This window comes from Meriones unguiculatus, chromosome 8, assembly GCF_030254825.1.
Source record: "Meriones unguiculatus strain TT.TT164.6M chromosome 8, Bangor_MerUng_6.1, whole genome shotgun sequence".
In the NCBI taxonomy this organism is placed as follows: domain Eukaryota; kingdom Metazoa; phylum Chordata; class Mammalia; order Rodentia; family Muridae; genus Meriones; species Meriones unguiculatus.
Genome location: NC_083356.1, coordinates 28,149,883 through 28,166,960, shown reverse-complemented (window position 1 = coordinate 28,166,960; position 17,078 = coordinate 28,149,883).

The following is a 17,078-nucleotide window of genomic DNA, read 5'->3' as shown; positions in this document are numbered from 1 at the left end:
AAAATGACTTCAATATACTTGTCTGACAGTTTAGTCAAATGCAAGCAAGAAATTGCCTGAAGATCAATTTTAATTAAGAAAACATCTTTGCTCCAAGGGGAAAATTCAGAGCAGTTGCACGTGTACGGACTGGGAATAAGACTTAATTAAAATCCACCTCAGCTGTGTAAGTGCTGCGTAAACTTGGGCAAGTTACCTTATCTGTTTAGCCTTAGTCCTATTATGTATAGTGAGGAGAAGTGATAATGTTACCATTAAGTTTTAATGATACAAAAAAAAAAGAGTGCTGACCATTTATACAATCTGAGTTCGATGATAAGCATCCCTTTCTAAAATCACACATTGCAGTTCCCAGAATAAGTAAAAAATTTAAGAACTGAAACCCTTCATTAAGACTGTGCTCCTGGGCCTTGCTAATCAATACTTGACAAATTTATTGACTGTTTCAGATAAGGTAACGAAGGCTCAGTGTTTGTCTTGTGTAATTTGGCCTCATGTGTGCTGGCCACCGTACAAGGTGTTAACACAATGCCTCTCTTGTGCTAACCATGAGTGGATAGTCAGATGTCTGCAACGGAAAGTAAGGTTTCAGAGTTGGAGTGTAGCCACTTCCTCCAGGTTGCGCTCTGACCCCACTGCCTCTTTGAAATAGTTGAGATTGTGTGAAGGAGATCTCAGTCGGGAACATTCACCTTCTCTTGTGGAAGATGGAGAGTGCTCATGGGGTTCAAGGCAGATGAGATTCTTAGGAGGCTTTCTATTCTGAGCTTACATAAAGGGTACACTGACTTAGGGGATGAACTCTTCATTTGGGATAGCAGGTCTGTAAGCCATCCAGAGGATGTTTTAGGGATGCAGCTCTCTGAATCATTTCACATTGTGGGTGGATGCCTCGTTGGTATAGCTGCCTGTAAGATCCCTAGGAGATTTCCCATGAGGGCAGCTACCTTTGGGTCAATCATGCTCCTACAAGGAACACTAATGGACACATTGCTTCACAAAGATGAACTCTACCAAGAGAAAGGAGTTCTCTATCAGTGTTCCCTTCTGCTGTGGGTAATCTTGCTGCTTTACATCTTCCTGGAAGAAAGTCACATGACCAGAATCTATGTATTAGTTAATGTGCCCAAAAGCAACTTAAGAGTACTTTATAGTTCTGGAGGGTTAGAGGACATTACAGTGGGGAAGGCCCATCATGGCAGCAGGGGCAGAAAGCTGGCCAACCACATTTTCATCTTCCCACAAGCAGCAGAGGATTGGAGGTTGGGAGAGGCTAACATCTGTGATACACTTCCTCAGGAGAAATTCTACTTTATAAACGTTGCCTTATCCTTCCCAGATAGTACCACCACCAAATGGGCAACCAAGCACTCAAATCGTGAACCTATTAGAGGATATTTCTCATTTAAACCATCATAGTTCTAAATGTAAGACTTGGAATTAAAACCAGGCAGGATTCTTCTCCCCGTAATATAAAGAAAAGTGAATTAGTGTTGGTAATAAGTGAAGATCTTGGTTTCCTCTACCCGAGAAGAATGACTGTTGTTAAGCTGTTTTTATAAGCAAGCTTCCTTTAAGTCTCAAGAGATTCGATGTGCTAGGTCACACAGCTGGCCTTTCTTCATCACATCCAGCTATGTGATGAAATGACCTTGTGCTCTGCTACCAACAGAGCTTCAATTTATGTGCAGGATGAAAGATACAGGCTTCTCCTCCCCAGAATCTTAATGCAGACTGTGGCAAGGGGATTCTATTACAGCAGATCACATTTTCTTATTACCAAGTAGAAGTTCAAAATCCACTCCAGAAGTAGCTGGTGTCAACTTCAAAATTGAACTTGCTACAAATTTAAAGCACTGCCACTTCATAAAGAATTCTAAGATAGGCATTTCAGAACATTCAATCATAGGCTACAATGATGTGTCTTCTGTGTATAATTTGCACAACATGGCATAGTAATGAATGATAATAATTGTACTCTTGAAGCTTAAAGTGGGAATAATAAGATTATTGTACTCAAGAATATATCCCAACCAAGGACAATGCATGGAGAGGATCTAAAACCCTGCTCAGATATAGCCCATAGGCTCAGTCTCCAACTGGGGTCCCTAGCAAGGGGAGCAGGGACTTTCTCTGGCATGAACTCAGTGGCAGGCTCCCTGATCACCTTCCCCTGGGGGATGCAGCCTTGCCAGGCCACAGAGGAAGACAATGCAACCAGTCCTGATGAGACCTGATAGGTCAAAGGGAAGGGGAGGAGGACCTCTTCTATCAGTGGACTAGGGGAGGGGCATAGGGGGAGAAGAGGGAGGGAGGGTGGGATTGGAAGGGTGGAATCTGTATTCACAGTCAGGATATAAATTGAATAAGTTGTAATAAATGATAATAATAATAATAAAAAGAATATTGGCTAGACTGTGTGGTGGTTACGGCTGTGCACACCTTTAATCCCAACACTAGGGAGGCAGAGGCAGGTGGATCTCTGAGCTGGAGGTCAGCCTGATTTACACAGCAAATTCCAGGACAGGCAGAAATGTTACAAAGAGAAACCCTGACTTCAAAAAGAAAAAGAAAAAAATCGAGATAGTGTGAGTAATTAGACCTTAAATTCTACGAAGGTAGGAGGACTAGAGTTCAACTCTATCTAGTCCTCTGCAGCGTTTGGCCACATATCTGATATGTTACAGCCCAGTTTCAACTGGGGTTGAAGGACCATCTGAGAATGAGAAAAAACTGATTATTTGAATTGAAGCCAGGTGCAGATAGCTCTTGAAGGGTGGGGTGAACTGTTCTGAGAAACAACCAGTTGTAAACTATCTACAACCAGCTGTAAACTATATAGCAAAAGTGATCTGATTTTCAGGTATAAAAACCCTGTGCTTTGCATGTTTGGGGTCATCTCCTATCTTTGGAGGGGCGACCCTATCGAGGTAGCAATAAACCTCTTGCTTTTGCATCGAGTTGTGGTCTGTGAGAGTTCCTGGGAAGGGCGCGATCCTGAGCAGTGAGACTCCAGGTCTTACAGGGTTAAAGAGCTTGTTCTACATAGTTCCAAATAGCATTCAGTGACCTCTGTCTGTAGTTGATGGTAGAGGCCTTTGTTCAAACTCCATGCCTGTCACCCCCTGCCCTCTTCCTCATGCTTAGAACAAGCTGTTGTCTCAGCCACAAGCCTACTCAGTATGTACACACAGGAATGTGGGTGGATCTTTGGGGCTGAAAAGCCATGTAATTTCCAATTAGCATTTCCAGGTCTCATAGAAGGACCACTACTTGAAAGCTCTCTGGAAAAGATCAGTAATGAAATTTAGAAATGTTTCTTGGACAGGGTCTCAGTATCGCCTCCTGCACTTGCTCATTCATTATTGATTTAAGCTGAGTTTTGACAAGACATTGAAAACTAGAATTCATGCTGCTAGTGGGTAATGTCAAGTTTGACCTGGAGGCAGTTTTGCTTCCTACCTCGAAGTCTCCAAATGTGGAGCTTACTAGGTCCTTGAGCATACTCAGGGTGAAATAATTTTATGTCTAAACCCTAAATCATAAAGCAATGTTATGCAGGAAGTTTTGGGGAATTAGGGAATACCTTTTGATTCCCTGAAAAGACGATTGTTGAAGGACTTAAAGGCTTTGGTGGTTGATTGTGACAGATAGACATTGTCTATCTATGTCTTTACCACATCTTCAGTCATTCACAGCTTCTCCCTATAACCTATCTTCAGAACTCTTGTAGTTCTGCCAAGTCAACTACATGTCCCATGACCTGTGGGTAAGAACCTAAACTACAAAGGGTATTTACTGTATGTGTGTTTTACTTCATCAGGTAAAGGTGTGTTATATAAGCTGTGTTTTATTCATAAGAAGGAAGGCAATGACTCATACATGTTAGCAAAGTAAGCATAATTAGTCAGCCACCACCATGACTGTTAGGCAGGGTATAAAACCAGAGTCACCAAAATCTGCCTAATCAGAGTAAAGACTGCCAAAACTACAAATGGTAGAATTACCTAGTAGTCATTTTGCTTTTTGGAGAGATAAGTATGGACTAGAATGAGGTGGACACACTCTTGAAAAGAGCAGTTGTGGGAGGAGCAACACTGAGATCTGAGAGTAGCACTGGGGACTCGTGGTGGAAATCCAAGAAAGGTGCCCTCCTTGTCTTGGCAGTTCACACACAAGAAAAAAGCCAGGGGCCTTATCCATAACAAATGTTTTACCCCCAAACACTGGGGATGGGTGTTCTTTTCTCTTTCCAGTTGCTCCAGCTCTCTTGTCACCCCTCAAGGGTAAGGAGCAGTATAAAAAGAAGCTCAGTCAAGGATCACAGGACAGAAGCTTTAAGAGTGGCTTAAATGTTAGAGACTGTGGGCCCCTCTCCCCACTCTGCACTTTTATCACACTGCAAACAGGATTTCAGGATAATGGATAAGAACTAAAAGCTCTCAAAACAGACCCAAGAAGAGGGAAGGAGGGAATCTCCAAGACCAGAGGGGGACGGGAAGGAGGACACATACAGAGGAAGTGAAGTGTCTGGCAACAGAAAATATTGAAGCTGAGATGCTCCATGGATTAACTTTTTAAGCTCACATTGCATGAGCTTACTTCTGCTCCTGGTTGCTTCAAACAAGTCTAGCTTCTACCAGCAATAACAAATACAAGTCAGACTGAAATTAAATACAAAATGAGTGTCAGATACCCCAGTCATAAAATGTTAGCTCCTTGATGTCCCATAAATACTTTAACCAATGCCTTACCACGCTGATCATAGTTATACGATCAAGTACATACAAAGTCATATCAACTCTTGGTGTGGTTCCTTAACAAGGTCTATACCACAGCTTTAAGTAGGTCATGAAGAACGGAGCATGGTTGGCAAGGCTTCATGTCAAATGAAAGATACTTAAGTGTGCTCTCATTTACCCTGATCTACCCTCCCTCCAGACCTACCCAAACATCTCAGAGAAAACTACATAGTTAAAACGACTTCCATAAAACCAGAAAGGCTTCACCAGAAATGGAATAACTTAGGACCTTGATGTTGAACTTGGATTTTTTTTTATAATGGAGATGCAATTTTTATCATTTAAACACCTTATTTATGGTGTCTTGTCTGGACAGTAAGAAAACATATTCGTGACTTAAAGACTATGTAAATGTGTGCTGAGAAATGGAAAGTTTAGAACAGCATCAAAAGGAAATGTTTGAAATAACTCAGAAAATTGGGTTCTTTGTTTTGTTGGTGTTGAATTTATTAAGTTCTTTATATTTTTTTGGATATTAGCCCTCTATAAGATGTAGGATTAGTGAAGATATTTTCCCAGTCTGTAGACTGACATTTTGTCCTATTGACAGTGTCCCTGTCTTGCAGAAGCTTTTCAGTTTCGGGAGGTCTCCTTTATTAATTGTTGCTCTTAGTGCCTGAGTTGATGGTGTTCTGCTCAGGAAGTTGTCTCCTATACAAACTCATTCAAGGCTATGTCCCACCTTCTCTTCTGTTAGATTTAGTGTATTTGGTTTTATGTTGAGGTCTTTAATCTACCTGGACTTTAGTTTTGTCCAGGTGGACAAATGGAAATGTAAAATAAATGTAAATTTTATAGAATTATAAAATAAATAGATTTATTTATATTCTTGTACATATAGATATCCAGTTAGACCAGCATCATTTTTTGAAGATAGGTTCTTTTTCCATTGTATGGTTTTGGAGTCTTTGTCAAAAATCAAGTGTTCTTCGGTGCATGGGTTTATTTCTGGGGATTTGATTCAATTCCATTGGTCAACCTGTCTGTTTCTGTGCTAATACCATGCAATTTTTATTACTATTGCTCTGTAGTACAATTTGAAATAGTGGATGATGATGCCTCCAGAAACTCTTTTATTGTAGAGGGTTGGTTTCACTATCCTGGGTTTGTTTGTTTGTTTGTTTGTTTGTTTTTCCATACAAAGTTGAAAATTACTTTTTCAAGGTCTGTAAAGAATTGTGTTGGAATTTTTATGTAAAATTGCAGTAAATCTATAGATTGCTTCTGATGACTATTTTTACTATGTTAATCCTACTGATTCATGAGCATAAGAGACCTTTCCATCTTCTGATATCTTATTTGATTTCTTTTTTCAGAGACTTGAAGTTCTTGTCATATAGCTCTTTGACTTACACTAAGATATTTTATATTGTCTGTGGCTATTGTGAAGGGTGGGTTGGTCCCAAGGGGGTGTGGGGAAAGGGAGTATAGGGTAAATGGGTGAGAGGGTAGGACTGGGAGGAGAGGAGGGAGTGGGGTTGTAATTGGGATATAAAATGAACAAGTACATTAATGAAGAAAAAAGTGACTCAGAAAAATAAAATCAAAAATTTAAGCTTGTCCATAGACTCTCTGTCAAGGAAAGGATCTGTGAGATTTTAAGATGGTCAGAAAATTCTCAAACGTAAATGCAAAAAAGAAAAAACCCAAAACAAAAACAACAACAACAACAAAAAAAAAACCACCTTAAAAATGGAACACACCAGATACATACTGGGGCAATTTCCATAAGTCATGGGCAAAATTTCCCAAAATACAGACCTCAATACCTCTGTGAACCAGATTCAAGAAGCTAAAAGAATGTCAAACATAATCAACACCAATTACTATCCCATGGTCCAGTGCATGGTACAGAGGCTGAAAACCAGCAGCTCCAGCAAGAAGTCAGAGAGGCGGGAGAGATCTTACTAATAGAGATAAACAATGGTGAACTATACAAAAAAAAAGTCTATGGCAAACCATAAAAGCAGAAAAATGTAATAAAAGATTAAATGTGAGAAATAGCCTAAGAATTCAATATCCAAATCTAGACTATAAAAGTAAATTTTCCGTGCAATAAGAGTAAATTTTCCATGCACAGAAAATCCAAAGCAATTTGCTGTTATCGCATTTCTTTGGCAGGAAACGATATCACATTGAACCATTCATGTGCATAACTAATGCATGCTAATAAAAATTATTTAAAACATTTCAAGGTGAAACAATTCAGGTCATGAACTCCAATCCATACAAATAAAGGAGATGTGTAAGAATAACAGCTTAATATCTTGCCAATCAATCTGAAGGGTGGCTGTTTATTTAAAGCATGGATAATAGGATATGCTTGGGTTAATAGTATGTGGCAGTGGGATGCCATAAGGACAAAGAGTCGTCTCCAATAGCGTGAGCTGGATGGCAACTCTCAGGCGTCTATATCCTTACACTCTGATACTCTGAGACTTAAGATGGTCTTCATTCACCAGCTTCCTCTGTGGGCCAGTTCACACCAGATAAATCTTGGAGGCTGGTATTCTAACAGGAGCTTGGCCACATTGCTGCAAGATGAAGAAGTTTAATAGGTTGACAGCATGGGTCAGACAGTGGGTCAGAGACAGTCAGGTCAAAGGATAACCTAACCAACCAAATCTCTGCTACAGGGGCGATTCTCAGAATTGCAACTATTCTATTCCCAGAATGTATCTCAGCCCAAACCAGCACCTCTCTACTATGAAAACCAACCCAAGAACCATGAGCCTGTCTCATATAATTTAGAAAGTTCTCGCTCCATTGCTGTCAAACTACCTTCAAATATTTGTTTATATTGTGTTACTCCTGATCTTGGTTGTAAAAGCTTCTTAATGTAGTGAGTAGTAGTGGGTTAATGGAGAGATGCTTATTTCTCACTCAGCACTTTCGACAACAATGCAAATGAGTGCTCAGTCACAGACTGGACATATATATTAATCCCTACATGCCACGATCTACTGGCCAGGAAAAGTAGACATAACACAGGAATGTATATGAATATAAAAATAGGCATATACATTAAGAGAAGGAAAGAGAAGGGAATAGAGATCATGGGAAGTCACGGTCTTGTTTGTAACCAAGCCCTGATGTCCTCACCTGTTGTGTTGCATAGTTTTGTCAAAAGCTAAAGTCATCTGAGATGAGGAACCTCCAATTAAAATAATGACTTTATAAAAATTGGGCTGTGGATAAGTCTGTAGAGCCACCATCCCCTTGCTGATGGTAGCAGGGGATTGGGCTGCCAGGTGGTTCTAAGTTCTATAAGAAAGCAGGCTGAGAAAGCCAGAAGGAATAAGACAGTAGGCAGAACCCCTCCACTCCCTCCACATCAGCTCCTGCCTCCAAGTTTCTCTCCTGGTTAAGTTCCTGTCCTGACTTGCAATGACGAACAGAGATTTTGAAGTGTAAACCAAATAAAATCTTACCTCCTCAAGTGGCTTTGGTTATGGCGTTTTATCACAGCAACAGTAGCTCTAAGATGCCTATAAAAATAAAGAAGATTGGAAATAGATATACTTCAAAGCTAAACTATTTTATATTTTTGTGACCGCTGAGATTTTTTTCATTCTCTAAGGAGGAGTTAACAAGGACTTGCAATCTTCCAGAGGGTGGGGGGAAGTCCCACAAACTCTATGCTTTTATGTCTGCCCATTCTTTTATGATGCATTTTCCCCCAAATAACAACGGCTGTGTGAATGTGGATAAATGCAGGGAGTGAAGATTGTATTTAAACAGATATACATCCTAAACAGCAGAGACTCTCTGACCCATGACTTCACTACAACCTCTATTTTGGATTTCCATCATTCTGCCCTGTCTACAACAGGTGGAAGACATTAAAATCCTGACAAGTTTTTAGATGTATCATGGGTGAATGCCCATGGGTGAAGTTCAATGGCTATTTTTAAAAGCAATACCGCAAAATGCCACACTGAAAATATCTGCAAAGAAAGAGAATGACGACCCACAGAGATGAAATGAGGGGAGGATGGGCGTCTGAAAGGACACTCCAGTTCTCATGCCTAGGCTGAGGATTTGGGGGGTGTAGACTATGTTTATAATGTCTGCTTGGAAGAAATCAGAGAAATCTTCTCTTCAAAGTGTACCCTGGGAATGAACCTGAGCATGACAGTCACCTTCCTGTGAGAGCTGTAAGCCACTCTGGATGAAAACATGCTCATGCCACTCAGATTCCTCTCGTGTAATCTTAAGGGTTTCTCGTCTCTGATGCTACAGCCTAAAGTCTTTCCTACAGTGCAGCCATATCCTAGTTTGTTTGCTTTTGTTTTCCTATTGCTGTGATCAAACACCATAACATCATGACGCAAAAAGTAATTTAGGGAAGGAAGGGGCTTATTTAGCTTCCACATCATAGTGCATTAACAAGGTACACTGTGGCAAGAGATATGAAGCAAAGATCATGGAGGATTGCTGCTTTGCCAGCTGGTTCTTTATGGCTTACTCAACATGATTTCTTGTATACCCTAAGACCACCTGCCCAGGGGTGGCACACCTACATTGGAAAGGACATCCCACATCAATCACCAATCAAGAAAAATACCCCATAGACCCGCACACAGGCCCACCTGATGGAGGCAATTCCTCTCTTGAGGTCCCCTCTTCTCTGGTGACTCTAGTTTGTGTCAACTTGTCATAAACTAACCAGGGCATAGAATCTGAAGGAAGAAAATCTGTCTTCAAGCATGGATCTGCGTGTCCCCAGCTCCATTATTAATGCTGAGCACACAATTACACCTGCTTCATCTGTGCTACCCTGAATATTAATTGCTTAGGAATTTCAGAGTTCTTGGAAATGTCCCTAAATTTTAACTTTTTCCCCTGTGGGTGCACATACAATTAACTTCATGTGTAACTTGGTTGAGGCTTGGAACATTTCAGTACCTACTTTCCTTTTACTTCTTACAGAAATGTCCTAAACCATATCCACTAAGAGCTAGGTGGGATTTTAGAGTTAATGTTCAGATCAGTCATGTTTGCAAAACTGTCCAGCCTATCAGGAGGTGGGGAGAAACTGGAGGAACAGGACATGACAAGAATGAGGTAAGCTCACTTTTCTCATTTATATCTATGAGTGAAAAATACCAGCTTGCTAGGATTCTGTACAGATCAAAGGAACTGACTTGGGAATCAAGTGTCTGATTTGTAAAATTCCACACAGTTAAATGTGTATCAATGGTTTAAATCATTTCTGGCATTTCTGACAGATTAGCATAATAACTCCCAGGTGGGAAGAAGTATCTGAAACCATTGCTGGAAAACAATTATTTCAAATTGTTGAACATAATTAAGTGGGGTATTTTAATGATATATTGCATTTAATGAAAGACAGGGAGGTGTATATATTATGAATGCTTGCTAAATGATACTTGAATAACCAAACAAATACAAAAGGTTGGAGTTATATAGCTCGGTGATATAGCCCTTGTCCCAGCATGCACACAGCTGTGAGTTCATCTGAGCTTCACAAAAGAAGAAATCAAACGATGCATGAGATGTAATTACAAAATGAGTCTAGTATAAAAGCAAACTTAAAAAAATGAATAGCTAGTAGTTAGTATCTTTTGCTACTTATAAATCCCTTCTAGAGCTTGCAAATGGTCCTGGTTTTCACCTGAAGATCCTTACACCACAAAAAAAAAAAACTTATGTTACTTGTGAATCCAGTATTGATAAGCTAAAGGGAAGACACAACTGCAACATCGCTTCATGAAACCAGTGGCTATCAGGCTAAAGACCTGGAAAGATCTGGAGCTCCACAAGGAGAACAACAGAACCAAAAAATCAGGGCTCAGGGGTCTTTTCTGAGACTGATACTCCAACAAAGGACCATTCATGTAGATAACCTAGAACCCCTGCACAGATGTAGCCACGGCAGTCTCCAAATAGGGATTCCTAGTAAGGGGAACAGGGGCTGTCTCTGTCATTAACTCAGTGGCTGGCTCTTTGATCATTTCCCCCTTAAGGGGAGGGGCAGCCTTACCAGGCCACAGAGGAAGACTATGAAGGACAGTCCTGATGAGACCTGATAGGTTTGTATCAGATGGAAGGGGAGAGGGACCTTCCCTATCAGTGGATTGGGGAAGGGGCATGGGAGGAGTTGAGAGAAGGAGGGAAGGTGGGAGTGGGAGGGGACAAGGGTGAGGGCTACAGCTGGGATACAAAGTAAATAAATTGTAATAAATAACAAATTATTTAAAAAATAAAAATTAAAAAAAAGATATGGAATGAGTTGGAGGAGGGAAACCATGATCAGCATATATCATATAAAAATCTACCAATAAAAATAAAAATTAAAAAGGTAAAAGAAAAGTTATTTCCATTGGCTGTGATAAAATGCCTGGCTAAGATAACTTGAGGGAAGATGTATTTTGGCTCAGAGCTTAAGGATATAGTCTTATGGAGAAGGTGTGGTAAGTGGTCAGCAGCAACATGTTAGCTGCTAGATGACAATTTCAGATGAGAAAGTGGAGAAAGATGAATGCTGCCACTCAAATTATTTCCCTCTTTCCTCCATGACCCCAGCCCATGGAATGTTGCCGCCAGCATGATGGGGGATCTTTCCCCTTCAGTTAATCCTCTCTGGAGATACATTTGCAGATGAGCCCAAAGGTGTGCCTCATTAATGCCCTTGGCATTTCTTCATCCAGGCAGGTTGAACAGAAGACATGTTCTGCCTGCAAAGTGCAAAGCTTGAAACAGTAAATGCGGATGGGCCAAACGAGTCATTTGCAGCTAAGGCCATGATGGTTTCTACCCCTTTATTTTAAGACCAGAGTATTTTCCTACTGAAATCAAGGTGCCGCCATTTATTTGACTCAGTGTGCATGCTGCATCCTGGAGCCGGCTACTGGATTCCCCTCTGACATTTCAAAGTAAGCCTGCAGTGTGCCTGCAGTTCCCGCTTTCACTCTGCCCAGTTACACAGAGCTGAGAATAATGGCATGTTATGAACCTGTATATTTTGATGGCTACCTGTTTGCTAAATTAAACCTGTGCTAACAGACATTGCATGTTACCTACAGCCATGGAGCAAACATTTTAGTAAACTTTTGGATTTCTGGTAAAAATCCTCTGGGAAAGGCAAACTCACACTCAGAATGTGCATCTATTCCCATCAGAATAAACCACTGTCCCTTTCCTGGTGGCAATCTAGTGTAGTCCATGTTCATCTTCTTAAGTGAAGGCACCATCTCAGGGCTTCGACATTGTTCTCCACTCCCAGAAGGCATGTAGATTCAAAATTAGACAAATGAACTTTAGTAAAATGGGGCGTTGGTGTTTAGCCCTCACATGAATTCTGTCTCTGTTACCATGGTTACTTGATTCACATGTTCTCCTCAGCAATCATGACCAATGACTCCGGAGGCTAGACACAATCAATTTGACAAGTTCTTTGTCTAGTTGATTATTTAGTACCTCGTATGAAAGTAACCTGTAATGGGGAAGAGCAACGTGTTACCTGCATCTGTGTGTTTTTTTGTAACTTAAATATGCAAAATCACCTAATTCTGCTTAAGGATTCCTTATTTTTAACCTCCAATGCTTGACAAATTGTGTCAGAACAGTGTCAGTTACCAGTTTGCATAAATCTTTGTTTAAATGCTGATTTTCTTTGCACAAGGTATATGATATGATATGACACTCTGCCAATTTGGAGAATTGCTCTTATCCTGGTCAAAGGATGTAAAAAGGGACGGAGATTGAAAATGAGGAAAGTAGATTTAAAAAAACCCTTTTAGTGGGGTTCTTTAGAATGCTATAATGCTGGCTACTTGACACTATAATTGCAGGTTTCTTGATACCATTTCATCCCAGTGAGAATGCCTATCTCTAAGGAGTTTTAATTTGTATTTTCCTTATTAGGGATGTTTGAACACTTTTGTAAACATTTATTGGCCATTTTTGCTGCTGCTTTTCCTTAGCCCACTTGTTGGTTGGTAGTTTTGTCTTTTTAGTATTTAATTTCTGGAGCTCTTAGTAATTTCTGGACTTTAGCTCCTGCCTGAAATATAGTGGTAAAAATTTTGCCCCATACTGTGAGCTGTGGTGTTCTGCTGATAGTTTCTACTGCTGTGCAGAAATTCTTTTTTTTTCATACTTATTCTTTTTTAAATTTTATTTTATTTTTATTAATTACAGTTTATTCACTTTGTATCCCAGCTGTAGCCCCTCTCCAATCTCCTCCCAACTCCATCATCCCTCCCTCTTCTCCTTCCATGCTCTCCCCCCAGTCCACTGAGAGAAAGTCCTCCTCCCCTTCCATCTGACCCTAGTCTATCAGGTCTCATCAGGACTGGCTTCATTGTCTTCCTCTGTGGACTAGTAAGGCTGCTCCCACCTCAGATGGAGGTGATCAAAGAGCCAGCCCCTGAATTCATGTCAGAGACAGTCCCTGTTCCCATTACTAGGGAAATCTCTTGGACATTGAGCTGCCATGGACTACATCTGTACAGGGGTTCAAGGTTATCTCCATGAATGGTCCTTGGTTGGAGTATCAGTCTCACAAAAGACCCCTGTGCCTAGATTTTTTGGTTCTGTTGCTCTCCTTGTAGAGCTCCTGTCCCCTGCAGGTCTTTCTATCTCCCCCTTCTTTCATAAGATTCCCTGCACTCTGACAAAAGTTTGATTATGAGTCTCAGCATCTGCTTTGATACCCTGCTGGGTAGAATCTTAAATTTTTTTAGTCCCACCTGTTGACTCATGGGGCTAGTTTCTGTGTTCAGGAAGTTTCTGTCTACACTGATATATTGAAGATCTTCCCTGTGTTTTCCTCTATCACTGTTAGCATTTCCACATTCTAAGTTAAGGTTCTTGATACACTTGAAGTTCATTTTTGTTCAGGTGAAAGATATAGATTAATTTTATTATCATGTAGACATCCAGGTTTCCCAGCACTATTGTTAAGTAGACTGTCATTTTTCACTGCATGTTTTCAAAAGTTAAATGTCCATATTTTTTGTCACTTTTTTTTTTCTGAGTTCTCAATTGATCCACCTGTCTGTTTTTACTCCAGTATCAAGCAGCATTTGTCTCTATAGCTCTACACTATGATTTGAGGTTAAGTATTGAGATACCTCCAACTGTGTTTTTAATGCCTAGGCTTACTTTGGATATTTGTGGAGTCTTGTGGTTCCTTTTGAATTCTTGTTTATTTTTTAGTTTTTAGTTTTTTGTTTTTTTCTAGTTCTGTGAAGTATAGCACTGGAAATTAGATAAGTTTTGCATTGGATAAGTAAATTAATTTTGGTAGTATAGCCATTATTTCTATATACCTTATTTTTGTGAGCCAAAGAATAAAAGTTAGCAGCATTTTTTCTCACTTGTTTTACTATGAAAACTTTAAAACCAGAGCCATCCCTGTCCTCATACATAACAAGTCCTAGAACCACCATGTGTAAAGCCACTGACACCAGTTATATAATGGATGAGTGTTAGTGATTCCACCATCCTATGGTTAATGAAAAACACTGCAATAGATTAACAAGAATCCTCATACTTTGAGTTCCTACAGTTTCTGGTACTAGACCCAGAGAGGGCCAGAGAGATGGCTCAGTGGTTAAGAACACTGGCTGCTCTTCCAAAGAACCTGGGTTCAATTCCTAGCATTCACATAGCAGCTTGCCACTGTCTACAACTCCAGTTTCAGGGACTCTGGCACCCACATACAGACATGCATGCAGGCAGAACACCAATGTACATAAAATAAAAACAAATGCATTATGAAAAAAACCAGAAATGACATCCAGGTTCCTTCTTCATAGCCACGTGAACTTAACAAATTAAGCCTCAGATTCTATGGCCGCTTGAGTGAACTATCTAGCCTATTCCATCAGCCAAGGGTTCATATACTCACTAGTTTCTTCTTTTTCTGTCACTAGAGAGCTCAGACTATCCGCCAGTCTATTTCTCCATTGATGCTGCACATGTCTGCATTTGTCCCTGTTTCTGAATTGTTGATATACTTTAGCATTGATAGCAACATTTGTTTAAGTAACATTGTATGATTGTCATGCATGCTGTACATGTAAATACACATGTAGTGTGCATATTCATTATAGAAGTGATGTGCATAATGTGAGTGTCATGCATGTGTCATGCATGTGTCATGCATGTGTCATGCATGTAAGCGAATATCACACAAGCAGATGTTCATTGTGCAGGTGAGAGTTCACACAGCACACACGTGCAAGTGAGAATTTTTGCTTGTTTGCTCATCTCTCCCATACATAAATTCATAGTAATGGAACTGATGGGCATTTAGCAACCACTAGCATATGAGAACTTAGGACTCATGTCTCTTTCCCGAGACTGAGCTGGCTTAACCCAGGCTTACCCTGCTTCTCTGACATGGCAAATCAGTTTCTTTCCCAGACCCTGTTCTGTTCTGAATAAATCATTGCCACATTCTCCCAACCAACCTTCCCACTCCAGTGATTTTTATCATATTGCAGCTCTTGGCCATTCCTTTTCACAAACACTGGCTTTCTTTGTTCCTTAATGCTCAGGGCGAATCTCTATAGCCTTGCCTTGGGGTCAGTAGGCACTAATTTAAGCTCCACATGCTAGGCTTGAAAAGCCAGCAGTATCTATTCCTGCCCACATTGACCCATTCTCGTATTCCAGTTTAACATCTGCCAACCAAAACTGAAAGGCAAAACAGGGAGCTTGGAAGAGCAACTGCAACGGAGAATAATCATGGTCAGAAGTCCGTCTAAGATATGCCATGCTCTTGGACAGGTTGCCAGGCATCTACAAGCCATGCTCAGCTGGAAATGGGAGTTAAATGCTTTCAGAGTTTCTGGTCAAAATATGCGATAAAAGGAGAATCCTGAATCAACAATAAGTAGTTTAGACATTACCTGTTTCAGTTACCATTATGCTAACTGATCTCATCCGAAGTCTCTTAAATTACCTTTTAATACATTATTCTCAAGAGTTTCTTCAGTCTCTATTTGACATTCTATGTCATGCATCCTGATAGATGAAGCATACCACTTATGGTTCAACTTCCTCCCATAGGACTCAGCAAATTGAAAGACTCAGTCTACATGCATCAAATTAATAGATTAATCCAAACACAAAGATGTAATCCTCATTCTAAAGTATACACCAATTGCTCACAATGTATGGAATTACTCAGTTCTATACGGTATCCCAGGGTCAGTATGATACAGACCTCAGAGTTTACACTAATCTGATTACAGTCCCAAAGATAAGCTCTATGCCGTTATCTGGTGACTCAGTAAGAAAAGTTCAGAATTTTTAACCAGTAGCTGTAGTGATTAAGCTAGTCTGGATGGCATTTCTTTCCAAATGCCACCAAACAAACCATGTCCATGGTCCACAATGATGACAGAAAAATCTTTTCTTATCCTCATTTAAAATGATAAAACTGGTCAACCAAAGTGGATTTCTGAAAACATACCAAAGTTTAGGAATCCATAATTTGCAATCTCATGTTTGTACGGATGACTTACTGGTTATCAGGATAGGAATTCCCTAGATGAGGAAAGAAAGTCTCTGAAAATGCCATCTTCAAGGTTTACATGAAAGGATCTTTGATCAATCAATACTTAACAAATGAGGCTGAGAGTGTGGCTCAGTGGTAAAGTGGTTTGTCCAGTATCTGATTCCCTGTATTGATCACATATATATATATATATATATATATATATATATATATATATATACATATATATATGTATCACATATGGTCATATAGACAAATCCACTTTCTTAGCACCAAAAGATACATAATAGAGGTGAATCAAAACTTACTTGAAATCCTTTCCAAAATTTAAAGTTTTTGTCACTAAAGGCTAACTGCACTTGTGAAGACGACAGGCAGAGTTAGAATCAAAATGGAAAAAGTAAAGTTGCTCATGTCAGCAGGATGATCACAGGCACAGCCTCTTCCAAACTCTTACTGGATTGTGTTAAATATTTATGGAGTATCGACCAGGTGCCAGCTATATTATTTATTTTCACATTCATTTAATTAAATCCTTAGAATGTTTCTCGGAGGCATTATTACTCCTGATTTTGAGGTATAGAACTAAAGACATTGAGTAGATAGTCTAAACCACAATTCAGGAAATTGTGTGGTCAGACTGGAAGTCCTATGAACTGACTCCTGAGGACAAGGCTCTTGGCATCTCCCAGAACATCCTATTCCTGGGCTTTTAACAAGTTAGATGCTAAACACCTCAGAACCTTGCTCCTTATAAAACTGTCTATTCACCAACCATC